Source organism: Sceloporus occidentalis, unplaced genomic scaffold (assembly GCF_023333645.1).
Source record: "Sceloporus occidentalis isolate IW3139 unplaced genomic scaffold, rSceOcc1.0.p SCAF_76, whole genome shotgun sequence".
Classification (NCBI taxonomy): Eukaryota; Metazoa; Chordata; class Lepidosauria; order Squamata; family Phrynosomatidae; genus Sceloporus; species Sceloporus occidentalis.
Window position 1 is genome coordinate 2,640,863 of NW_028317056.1, and position 12,032 is coordinate 2,652,894.

The following is a 12,032-nucleotide window of genomic DNA, read 5'->3' on the forward strand; positions in this document are numbered from 1 at the left end:
ATTATCCTGTTTAAAATATATATTGTCAACTATAATTCCATTCTACTATTTTATTGTTTCCTCTGAAGTTTTAATCTCGTAAAAACAACTCAGGAACTTGTGTCACGTGGCACTAAAGCATTCCCTGAAAAATGATGTACCGCTATTAAACAAAATTATGTTCTCTCCCTTATCTGGGGGAGTGGCTTAGTGATGGGTGGGGCTAGGCATATGTGGCTGTTAAACTAGTAGGTAGGGGCAGGGAGTGGGCGTGGCTAAACACCATTCCTCGGCCCAGAGAAAGAGGAAAGTCATCCGGTGACCAAGATCTTCTCCCGAAGACCCCAAGTCAAACCTAGAGAGTTCCCAGGTTCACTTGGTACACGGATGTGACCTGACTGGCATGAAGTGATTTCATGATGCCTTTGATAGAATGCAATGAGTGCATGCCTGCCCTGATTATAATTAAGGGGCTAAAATTTCGTTTAAGGAGGTACCGATCGTTAACAACTTCACATGGACAAATCTTGAGATGCATAAAAAGCAGATCTGACCATACAAAAAAAAAAAGGTCAACTTTTACGGACTTAGAGCCTGGAGCAAACTTCAGCGGATGAACCAGTCCAGAACTGGAAGATATGATATCACTCGAGCTCAGAAAATACATTCACACAAACATTTGTGAACGTTAAGTGATTCTGTTTATACTTATATTATACAAGAACGTTTTGGTTTGTCTTGGGCAGGGGTGGATTCTATCGAGGACTCGAATAGACATCTTCTCTTCATCTGCGATCTTTAAACACATCGGTAGCATCAATAACACATTGGGCATGTAAATTACCAAAAAGTCAAAGGAGGCGGATTCTAGGCAAGAATATCCTCCGTTATCTGACGGAGAAGACTCTGGGTGTATCAGGCGGAGAGCTTTGGTGGGGTACTGTTGCCAGATACGCTGTTTTATACCAAATTTGTTGGCTAGTCAACGATATTTAAAAATCATGGGTGTCCAGGTTTAAATGACTAGGGTGGCAACAATGGGGGGGGGGGGTTAGACTGTCAATTGTCTGAAATTATTCCTAGTACCCAATTTTTTGGGGGGACCAACTCCATTTATCCTTTTTAGCACCTTTGCCACGCATCTTCACCCAACGTCCGGAGTATTTTTGGTCTCGGTCAATCCTTGGGCTACACGTTTCTCCAAGACCCTTGGCTTAATCCTTTCCTCTCCCACTTGTTTCGCTCTTTTCTTTTGGTTCTACCCAATGCTCGCCCTTCTCTTTTCTTCGTCGACCTTTGTGCACCAGGCGTTCTCACTTCCAACCCTTTTTGTGCTACCATTTCTTTTGAACGGCCGACTTCCTAGCCCTTCTCTCTTCCATGTGATCACTTTTTCCCCTTCTATCGTCTCCATTCCCACTTTTACGCAAGCCTCCTGTTCTTTGGGGCGCATTCACTAGCTTGAGAGTTTGTAGGCGAATTTAACATTTGACCTGCCTGACGACACTAACGTTTTTATGGGCTGAGCCAGCCCTGTACAATGTATAGTTAAATCAGCATCCAACATATCTCCCCACATTAACTGTACATACTTTATACATACATTATACAGAGTACCGGTAATAAATATACCGGTAGATACCATAGAAACATAGAATCTGACAGCAGATCAGCCCCATTCGGCCCCCGTCTAGTCTGCCTGTGCTGTAAAGACTCAAACCTTAATCAGTCATTAGTCTCAGGAGCCGTATGCCTATCCCATGCATGTTTCCCCCCCTCGCTGCATTGGCCTCTACCACTTCCGTTGGGCGGCTGTTCCACCTAAATATATACATACAAAAGAATCGAACGTGGCTCCTTTAAATAATGTGATGGGTTAGCCCACTTGCATATCTCCCGTGGCCTAGTTGCCTTTATTATTTCAGCGCCGCAGAGACGACACAGAGCTACAATAAATAAAAACACGAGATTTAAATCACCCAGGTGAAAAAGGAAGAATAAAAAGAAATGTGTTGCAGATTCACTTCATGGAATTAATCAGACAAGTTTGTAAAACTCATTAAAAAAAGTTCAGCTGACAAATGCTTTGTGAAAACCTTAATATAATTTTCTAAGCCATATATTTATTTATTTTTTTAGAATATTTTTTTTTAAATAATGGAATGGAAGACAAATTACAGAGTAATTCCGCTCCTTCATCCTTACCTTTTAAGTACTTTGCAAATGGGTTAAATGGTGTGTGTAAATGCTGATTCTTTACAACGTGGAAAGGAACATTGCATCCCACGGGATGTAGGACGCCCAGCATGGAGTGACATCTTATTACTAATGTAAGAATTAGCAGTTCGGTAAATAGCTGCATCCCTGCGGCCCTTCGTCGGGCAGGCATTACAGCGTAAACATATATTTATTCTATGAAGTGTGTCCTTCGGGTTTACAGAAGCTCTAGATGGTCAACTGCGTTGACCTTCATCCATATCATTTCCATACTTGCTAACGGTATGTTACCCCCCCACCCAACATATCAGGTGTTTATATCAGGATACCTGTTTTGGGGGTGTGGTATGGGGCACGGAGGGGGTCCCAAAATGGGCAGGGGGTGTGGACAGCCAACCACTTGATAGCCACCTTGAGGATGTCCCCGACCGGCACATGATCCCCACCGAGCTCAAAACCAGGACTGTGGGGCGGCTACCCAATTCCAGCGCCGTCTCTTTTGACTTGGCTCCCATATGGGCAGGAAGGAAGAGATCACCAAGATCCTAGAAGATCCCAAAACGTGATCCTAAAGGTGGCCCAAGATCACGTTCCAGATTACGTTCTGATACCTGGCTATGAAAACCATGAGCTATATTAACAGTATAAAGGGTAAGCGGTCCACAATGGTGCTGCGTACGGTAATCTGGGGTGAAGCATGGCAGAAAGGAATATTTGTCTGGCCACTTGAGATAAGGTGTAAAATAAAGGCACGATGTAAGTATGAATTGCTGTAACTTGAATTGAGGATTTACCTGTGAGTAATCAGGAGCCAAAGCTTATGTACAGGCGGTCCTCAGTTTAAATTGGTTCAACTTACAGCAATTCATACTCGCACCGTAATTTATGGGGATGGCAATAAAAGAGACACCTTATCTACTCAAACCTTCATTTGCATTCCTGGCTCAGGTTATGATGAATAGTGTTGCATTAACATACTTATCTGCAACGTTGTTAATACAGCGATGACATCATACCTATGACATATGACCAGAACGTGCTATGTTTCAGAAATCTTTTTTTGGCATTTATTATGGGGGAGGACATTAAAAAAAAAACCCAACATGAAATCTTTTAAATGTGTTGTGTGTTACAAGGCGCAGAAAATGAGCTTTTTTCCCCAAAAACACGTCGGCACAGAAACGCACCGCATGCTGCTGACAGGTCTGATAAATGCTGCACTCAGTGCCGTGGTTCCCCTGGAAGATAAATAGCTCGGAGTTGGCAGGACTACGGAAGAATGACCCACATACGTCCGGAAACCTTTTGCACTCTCGAGTGGAACAGCAGTACAGCGAAAACTCACCTTCAAAACTTCAGCGGCGACTCGTCAAACGCTATCGTCCGCAGAGGATTTGTCTTTTATCTTTTGGTAATTAGAGCGGACACTTCACCAGGAGACAACCACCGATGGTGGCGCGACGCCTTGGAGGGACTCTCTGCGTGAAGCTCCGGGGGCCGCGGATTACAAATATTTAAGGAGTTTTGACCCTCTCTGACTGTGCTTTCACAACATGCGATCTCCATACCCGAGAACTTTCTAAATAAGCCGTCCCTGAGACGCTTCGGATATTAACCCTTTAATAGCCCGTCGTGAAGTTTCTATGTAGCGACTCGCCAAATGTGTTATCCAAATGGCTCTAATACCCATGCTCATGGAAGCCTTGACTTGCCATTGTTTAAGTATACCCTTAATTCAGTCACCTGCATTCAAGCAGGGATATCAACCATTAACATACTGGGAGCAAAAACACCAGTTGCGAGTCACAGCCAGGGGAGAATAGGAAGGAGTCGGCTCCAGACTTTGTGACCCCTGAGAATCTGCCCCTTCACCCTGAGATTGGCACAACAATTACTATTGTGGTTGATTTAAATCCCCTTTTATTTGGACTGGGTCTTAGTTTAACAATCAGGCATTTTACACTTAATCCCAAAGAATGGTTACTTATTCATATACTATATACACTTATAGTGCTTTATCTTACTAATACGTGTAAAGGGAACTCTAAGCACCACACACACTACACCACTCTCGGCCACACAGACTTCAGAACATTGCACCTCACTCAGCCCCATCCACTACACAACTCTCTGCCCTACACACCACCGCCTCACACACTATTCCGCTCACTTTTTAAAAACAGTTGTGTTTTTGCCCCATAATATAATGTTTTCAGGCAGCTTCTTATCAGCTGTTATATTACTGTATACAGCGCTGGGGGTTATATTACTGTATACAGCGCTGGGGGGTTATATTACTGTATACAGCGCTGGGGGGTTATATTACTGTATACAGCGCTGGGGGGTTATATTACTGTATACAGCGCTGGGGGGGTTATATTACTGTATACAGCGCTGGGGGTTATATTACTGTATACAGCGCTGGGGTTATATTACTGTATACAGTGCTGGGGGTTATATTACTGTATACAGCGCTGGGGGGTTATTACTGTATACCGTGCTGGGGGTTATATTACTGTATACAGCGCTGGGGTTATATTACTGTATACAGCGCTGGGGGGTTATATTACTGTATACAGCGCTGGGGGGTTATATTACTGTATACAGCGCTGGGGGTTATATTACTGTATACAGCGCTGGGGGTTATATTACTGTATACAGCGCTGGGGTATATTACTGTATACAGCGCTGGGGGGTTATATTACTGTATACAGCGCTGGGGGTTATATTACTGTATACAGCGCTGGGGGGTTATATTACTGTATACAGCGCTGGGGGTTATATTACTGTATACAGCGCTGGGGGTTATATTACTGTATACAGCGCTGGGGTTATATTACTGTATACAGCGCTGGGGGGTTATATTACTGTATACAGCGCTGGGGGGTTATATTACTGTATACAGCGCTGGGGGTTATATTACTGTATACAGCGCTGGGGGGTTATATTACTGTATACAGCGCTGGGGGGGTTATATTACTGTATACAGCGCTGGGGGTTATATTACTGTATACAGCGCTGGGGTTATATTACTGTATACAGTGCTGGGGGTTATATTACTGTATACAGCGCTGGGGGGTTATTACTGTATACCGTGCTGGGGGTTATATTACTGTATACAGCGCTGGGGGTTATATTACTGTATACAGCGCTGGGGTTATATTACTGTATACAGCGCTGGGGGGTTATATTACTGTATACAGCGCTGGGGGGTTATATTACTGTATACAGCGCTGGGGGTTATATTACTGTATACAGCGCTGGGGGTTATATTACTGTATACAGCGCTGGGGTTATATTACTGTATACAGCGCTGGGGGGTTATATTACTGTATACAGCGCTGGGGGTTATATTACTGTATACAGCGCTGGGGGGTTATATTACTGTATACAGCGCTGGGGGGTTATATTACTGTATACAGCGCTGGGGGTTATATTACTGTATACAGCGCTGGGGGGTTATATTACTGTATACAGCGCTGGGGGGTTATATTACTGTATACAGCGCTGGGGGGTTATATTACTGTATACAGCGCTGGGGGGGTTATATTACTGTATACAGCGCTGGGGGTTATATTACTGTATACAGCGCTGGGGGTTATATTACTGTATACAGCGCTGGGGGTTATATTACTGTATGTTATTCTCCCTGTCGATAGTTAAAGCTACTTCTAGGAGCTCTTTAATTTTCGACGTGATTGGGAGACGTCCTTTATTTTCCTGCAGTACACAGAAAAGCCAACAAATGACATCATTTTTCTCTCAGTTTTTTCTTTAGAACCCATAAAGAAAGCATAATAAATACAATCAAGGGCGGCATTCGAATTGCTGAAGTTCGTTATAAAGTTCAGAGCTGTTTCTTGACCTACTTAGTCTGAGACCTAGAAATAGTTCCTCTTAAATACAGAGAGAAACCAGGGCAGATTTCTGTGCGGCTCCTGGGCCGGAGGCAGTTTGAGCAAAGCTGTGTGCGTCTAGCAGCCGCCGCAGATAAATGTTCTCATTTAAATACATTTCTCACTTGATTGCGCTTTTTCCTTTGGATTTGCATCTTCAATTCTCGGGAATCTATGTTACTTACTGATGCGTCTTCCGTGGCCGCTTGCCAACTGGCACGTTGCAAAAACATTCCAGTCCAGGCGATGGCGCCAAAGAACCAGCGACTCGGATCAGATCTTACCTTAAATATATGGACGATTGTATTTAAACTTTTTCCTCCCCTGCACATTTTCTTGTAAGCGAGTGACACATGTTTACCATGCAATTCAAGATGACCTGGAATACCGAAGGAAGTTACTCCAGAGAAAGAATCCGTAACTTCATCATGGTGGGTTATGATGTCATCGGCTGTTGTATATGTATGTATATTGTTATTTATTTACCATTAAGTGTTGTATTAAGAGCTGTACACTTTGGAATGCAATAATGGGGAGGAACAATACTGTTGTTTACATATAGTCGTCATAAAGACATTTTAATCAGGGTACAAGAGGGAAGGGTGTTCCCGCCCCAAAGAGCTTACAGTCTAAGTTAGTTGGTGGCACCTCTACCAGAACAACAGGAAGAACCCGATCTTTGTTAAATGTTTAGATGCTAAGAGCATAGAAACATAGAAGCTTCCAGCAAATTGGCCCCATTCGGCCCCCGTCTAGTCTGTCCTTTTTTTTCCTGCTGTAAAGAATCAAACCTTAGTCAGTCGTTGGTCTCGTCTTAGATTCAGGAGCCGTATGTCTATCCCATCCATGTTTAAATTCCCTCACTGTATTACCCTCTACCACTACTGCTGGGAGGCTGTTTCAGTTATCTACCACCGTCTCAGTAAAGTAACATTTATTTGATCTGATCCTCTGTTTAAATTCCCTTACTGGATCAGCCTCTCTGGCAGAAGATACGTAAAAGCTCCCAATATTTGTGTACACAACACAGCCGGACTCCTTCCACGGGTCTCGTTCCGTCATCTGTATGCTTCTCGTGAATCTTCTTTATGTGATGGGCTCTTCCAAACCCATCATTTTTTTTTTTCAAGTACGAAATTAAAAGACGAGTGCGGAATTTTGCGCCGAGCTGGGAACGGGAAGTAGATCACTTCATTAAATCAGTCTATAGTCCTGATGCCGCGATAACTAATTGGATATGAGCGGTAAAGGTGAGCAGCCGAATCCTGCAGAGTGAAAGGCAGAAATAATTAAGCTTTTTAATTTGGAGATAACGTTAATGAATTATGATTGCTGGCGGGCAGCTGCCGGGACTAACCGGTTAGCTTTTCCAAAGGACGATAAGAATGACCTCGGGCAAGATTAAAAAAAAAAAGAATCACGGTGGCTGTGAAAAATTAAATTATTGCTTTAATAACGCTCTGGCTTTGTGAACTACAATCCCCATCATGCAGTGGGGGGCCAGAGGTGTAATACCGCATGGGGAGGCTGCGGATGTTATGTGTCCTGGATCTAAATGACTGTCTCATAACACGTGTCCAGAAAACTCTTCTTAGGTCTTGAAAGATTTTTTTCGACGTTCCATCTTAACGTTTGAAAGTCGGTCCGCTAAAATGAATGACACTCTCTACGTAACGAGGAAATGCCTGTGAGGGGCAAACGTGTTTCATTTGTTTCAGTAAACCATGTATAGAAGCCAGAAGCACGTCGACTCGAGTTTGAAAGTCCACCAAAAAGTAGAAATTCAAGCAACTTGGCTACATAATAACCTCTCCATACTATATGGGCAGAAATCCATTATTATTATTTTTATTATTATATTTATTATCATATAGAGGTTTCATTTAAAGATGCTTTTAGCGGCTGGTTTGTCTGCACCTGTTGTTATCCCTTTAAGAAATCCACTCTAATCTTAATATCCCAAGGCTTGGCGGAAGATAAGAATATTCAAGCATGACTTTTCTGAATATTCTTCTGTCTGAAGGTTAAAAGCCACAGTGGGGACTTGGTTCTCATAGTTCCGAGTTCTATTCTGCATCCTCAGGGGAGAACACTTGAACCTTTGTTTAGGTTCGTGAGTGATCATGTCAACGAGGGTCGTGTCTCATTCCCACAGAGTTTTTGGATAGGGTGGACGTAATAGATAGAGGTCCCTCTTTTTTCTTTTTTTTTTCTTACGTCCAAAATTATGTTTGGGTCCCAAGGGAGCTCTTTTGGGTTTTTCGAAAAAGGAAAAGACACAAAATCAAAACGAGGCCTTATGTGATCCGTGAAACCCTTGAGAGAAACGCTCCGTGAAGCTCCTCAAAATCCGGAGGATGAAAACATTGAGAACAACGCAACTAAGAAAATATCTTTAATTCTTCTATGATCACGTGGAGCCGGTTTATAAAAACAAAACACATTCTTGTAATAACAAATTTTAGATAACAATTAACTTACATATGATTAATCAATTAAAATTTCAGTCCAAAAGTGGACATATTGGCCCTTCCACACTCCATCAATGCATTTCACGATACCATACTGTTTGCTATAATCTAATGAGATAACTTGCAAGTCTGTACCAGTCTAAATGGGAAAACCTAGACCTGAAGTTATTTCCTCCAAAGAAGAGAGGGTTAACATTTTGGGCTCCCCCTGATATAAGGAATCTAGCATTGGCTCAGACCAACAGTTGGAATTATTTTCTCTCTCGGAAGCCTGTGACACGATCCATAAAAGAAGACAACCCGGTATACAAAGGCGACATGATGTAAGAGCGGGTTTTGTGTTGTCTTGGATACATCCGCTGCATAGAAAAGGTTATTTCCTGGATGCCAGCAGAAAAATGGCCGGTCCGTTCATAGGTCCTTTCCAAACATCGGCACCCGAAAATATCATTATGTAAAGCTTTGTAGAAACCTAGAATTTGATGGCAGATTATCCCCATTCGGTTCCATCAAGTCTGTTGTCAGCTTGCATGGCCTCACCTGTAACTTGCAAAATTCACAACTCGCCACATGAAATAAATCAATAATGAATAAAGAACAGTACATTAATTTGTATTTAAATTAAACAGGAATCCCAAGGATTCTTATTAATCAAAGGGGCTGACAATTTCCTCCCCTTTCTTGCCGCAAACCTGTGAGCAGTGGGGTGAATGGTAGTTTAATAATCTTTGGGTGACATTTTGCTGTATATACCCCCCTTTTCCCTGATAATGGGAATGAATGGGGGTTTACTATTATAAAAAGCCACATGAGAGGCACAGAGGTGTAAAGAATGCCCCTGTCCATTGAAGTGAGAGGGGCATAATGGAAATGGGCATATAACCCATGGGGGGGTAAGTACCCCTCACCAAAATTCCGTAAGATTCTTTCCTTTCTCCCGCTAAAGCACCTTTTAAGAATAAGCTCTCCCTCTTATAAGGATGCATTTAGAATCACCCCTCATAATTACCCCTAAAAAACAGAAGCCCCCACCAAAAGGGGTATTCTTTTATTAATGGTATCTTTCACCAGTCCCTATATGTCACTATATATATATATATAATGTTTAGTGGAATTAATTTTTCTTGGGTCTTTCCTTTTAATTTGCAGCATTCCTCGTTTTCGCGTTTGCCGTGACGCTGCCTGTTTTTGAGCTCGGCTAATATTATTTTTGCCATATGATTTATTTTGATGTGAATGCTTTAATCGACAGGACTGGGATACGTCTCGCCGTTGGAGTTAGAGCTCTCTGCGACAGACGATGAAGTTGGTGGAACGCGTAACAAAGCAATTTCATCGATGTCGCCGGTTTTTTGGGGCACCGCGTTCAGTTAGCAGCTGTCTACCTGTATAACACGTTCCTTTGTTCTAACTCTCCCTGTCAGGACTTTGTAAAGAATTTAGGTAGTCAGAGAACCTGGAAACGCGTGCTTAGGAGAAAAGTCCCCAAACTGCTTAATCTCAAGGGCTCTTTGCGGCAAAGTCTCATTTTATACCATCACATAATCGGGTAAGGCAATTATCTCCCCTGTAACTGGCTCATCGAAAGGTCAGTATACTGGGGGGCTTATCGCCCAAGAGGGTGAGGTACCCCTCCTTGTTTTGCAGCAGGAGGACTGCCGCCCCACTGGATCTGCCACCCTAGGCCAGGATACATCACTGGTAACAGGGTCACAGAAGGTGTAGTTGTGACCCATTCCAAATCATAATTTCATAAACTCAATGTCTGAGTATTCTAAGGGGATTCAATTATCTGCCCCCCTGGCAGTGCCCAGAGTGCCCAAATGTAATATCAGTGGAATAAAATGGTTCAACCAACGGTTAGTTCCTAACCTGATGCACGGGACAGACATACGGCTCCTGAGTCTAAGACGAGACCAACGACTGATGAAGGTTTGAGTCGTTACAGCAGGAGAAACTGGGCAGACTAGACGGGGGCCGAATGGGGCCGATGTGCCGGCAGATCCTTTGTCTCCATTTCATTGCAGAATGGATTAATATGAGCTTTGGATGTTACTAGATACACAGTGAACGAAAGATGCGTCTTATGACTTGAAGCCCCGCCGCCCTCTGTTATCCAGACGCAATCTTGTTTATTGTGTACCCAGAGTATATAGAAACGTTTTCTTATCTAACGGCTCAGCACGATCCTGCTGAGACCATCAACCGGTCTCCAAACTATCGCAGCGATTGTAAATTAATTACAAAATCAATGGACGCTTCGATCTTTAAAAACAACACAGCCTGAGCCGTGATATCGAATATCTGTTTTGCTAGAAATAAGCATACCTGGGGACATCCAGCTACCCAGAACCCCCTTCTCGGGCTGCGGGTAGATGGTCCCACTGATGCCATGGAAGTGAGTGGGAGTGGGGACAGTCCCCAGACCTCTTTGGCAAACACTCTACCTTGAGCGTCGGTTTCATTCGCAATTGGGTCCCACTCTGAATTTTAAGGGACTGTTACAGGGTCACCGTACCCAAGGCTGGGTCCCCCTGTTTGAGGGCTGAGGAATCACCAGTCAGTCCCTCATACGGATCGCACTCAGCTATCCACGGATCATCCAGACCACCATTCGTAGTAAACCAAGAAGAACTCTCTTTATTACAAACACACAGAACTTTATACAACCTCAATGCAATGTGTACCGAACCCAACCCCCAATCCCATCAGCCACATCCCATCACAAATCCCATCAGTATACAGGGGATGTATCAGGTGAGGGGATTACAGAATACAATGGGTTCCCCCACCTGTGTTATCCCCCCTGTAGTGCGGGTGCCGTCTGGGCAGACAGGGCTGTGTTGGCTGATTAAGAGCTCCTGCCAGATTATAGGATCGTCTCTTTGAAGGCTGGAGCTGAAGCCACATCAGTCTCTGGGCCGGTTACACAATAAACACAATATAATATATTACCGGGTCACAGTATACAGAACCGGACACAAAAGCGCTCCGTGACCCGGCTAAACTTCATATGACATATGAGCCAGCTAGCCTGGCCCTGTCACAGGGACCACAAAGCTACCATATGCATTAAAGTGAACGTCCCTTTAAATGCTAGGTCCATTTATTTTTTTACATGTGATATTATTTTTTACAGTCATTTTGGTACATCGGTATTTTATTACAAACCAAAAATAAAACTATTAAATTACATGATTTTCCCATAAAGCATGGAAAACTAGTACAACAACCATGCGTCATTTTGGACCAAAGGATACTACAAGCATCATGGTTTAATGGTAATGGTCGCTAGAATGTTGGGGGAGTATGTCCCACCCTATATATTGTTAAATAATTTGGGTCTATCCCCTCCCAAAATGTCACTGGACCCACCCAAGGAGGAAGACCACCGGGTTGCTGGCCCCTAGAAGTTACCCAGAGGTATGGTGGGCATGTTAAAGAAATGCCCAGAACATTCTAACAGAAG